Below are 5,132 nucleotides of genomic sequence, written 5' to 3' on the forward strand. Positions count from 1 at the left end.
ATTTATTTGGGAACTGCTGTGTTTTTTTAAAATATTTTTAAAACCTTCGTAGGCTATTTGATATTGTGCACACGGTGTATTTAAATCAACCTGGGTTTTATTTCGCAGGGAGATTCAGGTCCCTGATCACGGTAGTTTTTTCCTCATAACTCTAAGATAGGGTTGTCAACAGGCTCCAGAAGTTCAGGACACTAAGGCAGGTCAGGTTTTTTGCAACTCTAAACTGCAATGTATTCGACGTTAAAGTGAGCGTGAATTGCTTGAGCAGTTTAGTAAATGTATTTAATTGTTTAATTGTGGTGGTGATTCTTTCCGGAGAGCCTCGTAACAACGATTAATTGTATTGCTTGAATTTTTTTATACAGTAAATAATGTCTATCAAAATAATACAACACCATTATTATCGATAACTTTGCACTCACCTGCACTCTTTCATTTAACTTTATAAAGTTTCTATTTGTTTAATATTTCTTTCTTCACAATCCCGCTAAGAAAACAAATCAGCTGCTGTATAGGTCTGAGTGATTGATGGAAACGATTTTCGCAGGCGTGTGTGTTTTTGGTAACAACTAAGTAAAACAATTCAGTTAATTTAGCGACAGTTCGCACAATTCACACTCACTTTACTGAACACATTGCCGTTTAGACAGGTGAGTTACAAAACCTGACTTTCCTTAGTGTCCTGAGAGTCTGGAGCCTGTTGGCAGCCCTGCTGTCAGATCAGGTGACACAGGTTGAACAGTCTTTAAAAAAAATAGTGGGTTACGGCAAAGATGCAGCTGTGCTTTCTTGTAAATGTAAAGTAAACGGTTCTGTATTTTGATGTTTCTATTGTGGGGGGAGGGGGCTAGCTAGCTGCAAATTGTGTAAGTTTTAAACTGAAATCTTATTCAGGGATATATTTCCATTTAGTATTAAAAATACTATAACTGAAAGGCTAAAAACTGGATTGTGCACGTCCCTTGTTAGTAGCTGCTAGTCTGTTTTTCATTCAACAGTTTCCTTCAGTTTTCTTGACAGTTTTTGTAGATTTGGTATTCGGATGAGTCTTTTGAAATGGATTCGGTATTCGGCCGAATCCCAAAAACTTGGATTCGTTGCATCCCTAATTTGGATAAAATTCACTAGATGTGATCGAAAAATGACAAACTCTGTTTTAGAGCAGGTGCAGTGACTTTTTATAGTGCTGATTAACAACTGACAGCATGAAGATGTTGCAAAATGATCTGTAGATATTGGGCAGATGTTGCGAGTCTTGGTCTCCCAGTTTGTGGCCTGTCATTGATAGTGTCTGGTTATACCGTCTCGCCAGGTTTGAAATTGCTGGCTGTGAGCACCCAAGACGGTGAGCTACAGCACGCTGCCTTAGTCCAGCCTCCAGCCGATTGCACGAAGGCGCTGTTTTCTTGACAGACGTGGCATATGGTTTTTTTTTTTTTTCTGTAATTATTGCTTTTGTTCAAGCTTGCAATTCAACAGCTGAAATCACTCCATATCCAGTGTCCAATCAGCTGTCTCACTAATTAGGTGATTAAGTACAGATGCTTCAGTCACAGTTACTCAAGCATTTCATGGTCAAGGATGAATGATCGGGTGATTAAAATGAAACCAAAAACATTTTGTAAATACCCATCATTTATATACCTTATGTTTTTTTGAAAAATAAATGCTTTTGATGCTTGAAATATAATGATAACAAGGGGCAGTCTTCTTGCCTCCTGTGTGTCTCCTTGGCTACCGAGACTTGGGAATGCTACACTATGGTAGATGCATAATAGATCCATAAGGGGAAAACTGCAAAATGACAGTGAAAATGTACTGTGGTAAACTTTTATAAGGGACTGTGGCAAAGTGGTTTGTAGTGCTCTGGTGTATAGGTGAGTTGAGGTGCTCCAACAAAGGACAAACACAAAGTCTACCGCTCAGGTTTCTTTTAATGCCCTTTTTAAACCGGGTTTCAAATAATAAAGCTGGCTCTACCTAGCAATGGGTATTGCCAGTGAAAACTGGACCCAGAATAATAAATCTGGTTCTACCCAGCAATGGGTATTACCAGCTACAAAACAAAGGGGTTGCAGTCCTGAAATAATAAACACAAAAACACGTCTCCAAACTGGGTGCTCTGGTGCAGGTGCGGTGCTCTGAGTGCTGGTGCTCGTGCGCGTTCAGGTCCGGGCTTCTTGCTGCAGCTCCAGCTTCGTATCAGCCGTCTGGCAAAACAAACACAATACTCCTCAATGAACCCACACTTCATTCAAGATTCCGTCCTTGTCTCCTCCCATTAACCACAACAAAGGAGCCGATTACGGCGTCACGTCCCCCTAAAGTACCCTAAGCCCCGCCCCCTCCAATAGCTGGTTCAATCATGTCTCCTCCAATTCATGACTGAAACTTCGCTCACCGTACTAGGTTGGTGACTCCAGGTACCGTAACGCCGCTCTCTTCCTGAATGGCCGGCTCCCGACTGTCCCCGGGATGAACTGCCCAACCATTCAATAGGAAGCCCGCAGCTCCTGTTGTACAGTGCCCTCACTGGTCGAGAGGGAGATTTTTGATTCGGATTCATTCGCTCTCCGTCACAGGGACATACAGCCCAGTATGTGCTAAATTGTAACTAGAAAGGGTGTGCTCAACACAGGACAAGGCTGCTCAACTGACAACCCTTATTACTTTTTCAGAAATGCATTTATGAATGAAAAGCTGCACCACACCACAGTAAGAGGTCCGGGGGTATTGAAGTTAATAAAGCGATTGTAATACTATTTAAGTTCTACTGATAGGAAAGACAAACAGCCACAGCAGCATGACAAGGTGTGTCATTTCATTAACTGTCCTAAATCCAGGGTGTGCACAACAAACCTTGCATTTACAAAACACGAGGAGCTGTGCTGCTCTTGCACTCTGGAGTATAAATATGTGTGTCTGTCGCCACACTGTACAACACTGGCCCAGGAGAAGCAAATCTACCTGCTGCAGATATCCATTTAGTCTCCCAAGGTAACTTCAACAGAAGAATGGCACCTGTGGAGTTGAGCTGCATGTTCAGTGTCCGTGTGATGCTGGTTCTGGTTACTGGGAGCCTGCTTTTGCAAAGAGCAGCATCTGTAAGTATTACAGCTTGTTCTCCCAGGCTGCCCATGCGTAGCTGAGGGATAAAATCTTGATGATTGCTTAGGGTTTAGTTAGATATGTTTTTCCTTACTGGATATTTAAATACCCACTGATGATAATATGAACCTGTTAACATGTCTTGGATGACCTAGAGAAAGTCTTTGGTTTAATTTTTATTTCATTTAATGCACATGGTTTAGGTTAGAAAAAATTCACAGACCCCGATTTGCACCAGTTTTGAACTATCTATGTTACCTCGGGTAAGGTAGTCCAAGATTAGTGCTAAGCAGGCTCTGTAAAAACCACTGGAAGTGCATTTATGTAACTGTGGGAAATGGCTTGCACTTCTTTAAAAGTTTGTGGTTGTAATTACTTTATACACTGAATGTGCATAATAGTACATTTGCTATAGTTTAGTTTCATATGTGCTCTTAATCATCATGTAGTACTGTTTCCTATGATAGATGTACTTACTCCTCATGTATTACTGTTTCTGCGCCTCTGGATATATGTTTTATAAAGTCACCAGTATATTTTACATGTGGGGCCGTCTCTGAGCATTCTATAATGAGGTCAGTATAAAAATGACATCCAAGGGTGTGCATCGATAAAACCTTTCACCTGGGAACTGTGAGTTTGTTTTCCCAAATAAAATCTTACTGTTTCAGGGGGGAATACATTACCAGTGCACACCCACAGATCTGTCAGGCTTGGAATTCACACAGGAATGAACAGGATAATGAGAGTATATTGAAAATCATTCTGGAAAGCAGGGGTGTGCGGATAACGAGAGTATGTTGAAAATCATTCTGGAAAGCAGGGATGTGCTGTAGCTGTGCCATATTTTTTACTCTCTTTTTTATTTTCATTTTAGGCACCAGCTTTGTCAGAAGATTGTCTTGAAGGTAGCTCCTGTTTTTTTGTTTGGTTTCTTCCTGTGAGTTTTGATAAGTGGTTCATTTTATGTATATATTTATTCCCCATATCTCACTGGAAGTTAAAACTGTCTTTTGACTCAATTAAAATTTATATATATATTATATCTATATCTATATTTATATATATATATATATATATATATATAATGTGTACAGAAGAGGCGTGTTCTGAAGATGTACAAGCAACCCTATGGCAGAGCCGTTCTCAGCAAAATACAGAAGAGTCCACCTTCAACCCAGTCACCATTCGAGAAGATGAGACAGAGCTGCTCCCATTAAACTGCAGGAAATGACCTCGAGTGGGAGTGCAGAGAGGCCTTGGCTTTGCATTTAATGTAATGCATTGTTCGAATGAGACTGCCTTGGTATTCTGATGAATTGTTTCTGTGTATACCAGGATAAATAAAGTTTATTGCTGCATCATTACTTTCACATGGTTATGGGTAGTGTGTTATCATAGCAATCACATTAGCACTAAAACTGCAACTCACCTGACTAATCGACTTGCCCTTTAAGAGCACTGTGATCTCTACTTTAGAAACATAGAGGCTTAGAGCACAATATATTATTCATTTTCATAATTGTTGCTTTTTAAATGCCTGTGTTTGAGTCTCACTAGTAGAGATGGGTCTATTTTTCTGTATTTCTGCTAGGGGAGTTCAGAGAACACATTACCCTTATTTATATTCAGAAACTAATTGTTTACTCGAATTTACTCAGGTGAAAGTGCGCGGGGCCAGCTCCGGAACTACCGGAGAAATCCATTTCTGACCCTTATTTTCACTCAGAACGTGACCATACACTGTTTTACAACTTATATAAATTTATGTTTCCCTGTACCGGTCTGGTTTCACTATCCACTAACTTATGCATATATTTTATTTATTTTTTTGTAAAGTACCATACAAAATTGTTACTAACATTTAATATATTTCTACATGGATCCAGGTTTTTAGAATAATGAAATGAACAAGAACATAGACTCCAATGTCTATTCTGCTATTATGGGAATTCCAATTGAAAGTTTCAAAAGTTTTAAAACAGGGAAATATAAATATTTAAAATTATATTTACATATTTGTG

General features: G+C 39.5%; 1 long non-coding RNA gene across 1 annotated transcript; it reads left to right on the top strand.

The window, feature by feature from the left end:
- The first annotated feature begins 2,949 nt into the window (after positions 1–2,949).
- Positions 2,950–4,475, top strand: LOC121295198. Its single transcript, XR_005946884.1, has 3 exons — positions 2,950–3,104; positions 3,986–4,016; positions 4,206–4,475. It is a non-coding gene; the product is annotated as an uncharacterized LOC121295198 (long non-coding RNA).
- Positions 4,476–5,132: the final 657 nt, after the last annotated feature.

Source organism: Polyodon spathula, chromosome 20 (genome assembly GCF_017654505.1).
Source record: "Polyodon spathula isolate WHYD16114869_AA chromosome 20, ASM1765450v1, whole genome shotgun sequence".
NCBI classification, from domain to species: domain Eukaryota; kingdom Metazoa; phylum Chordata; class Actinopteri; order Acipenseriformes; family Polyodontidae; genus Polyodon; species Polyodon spathula.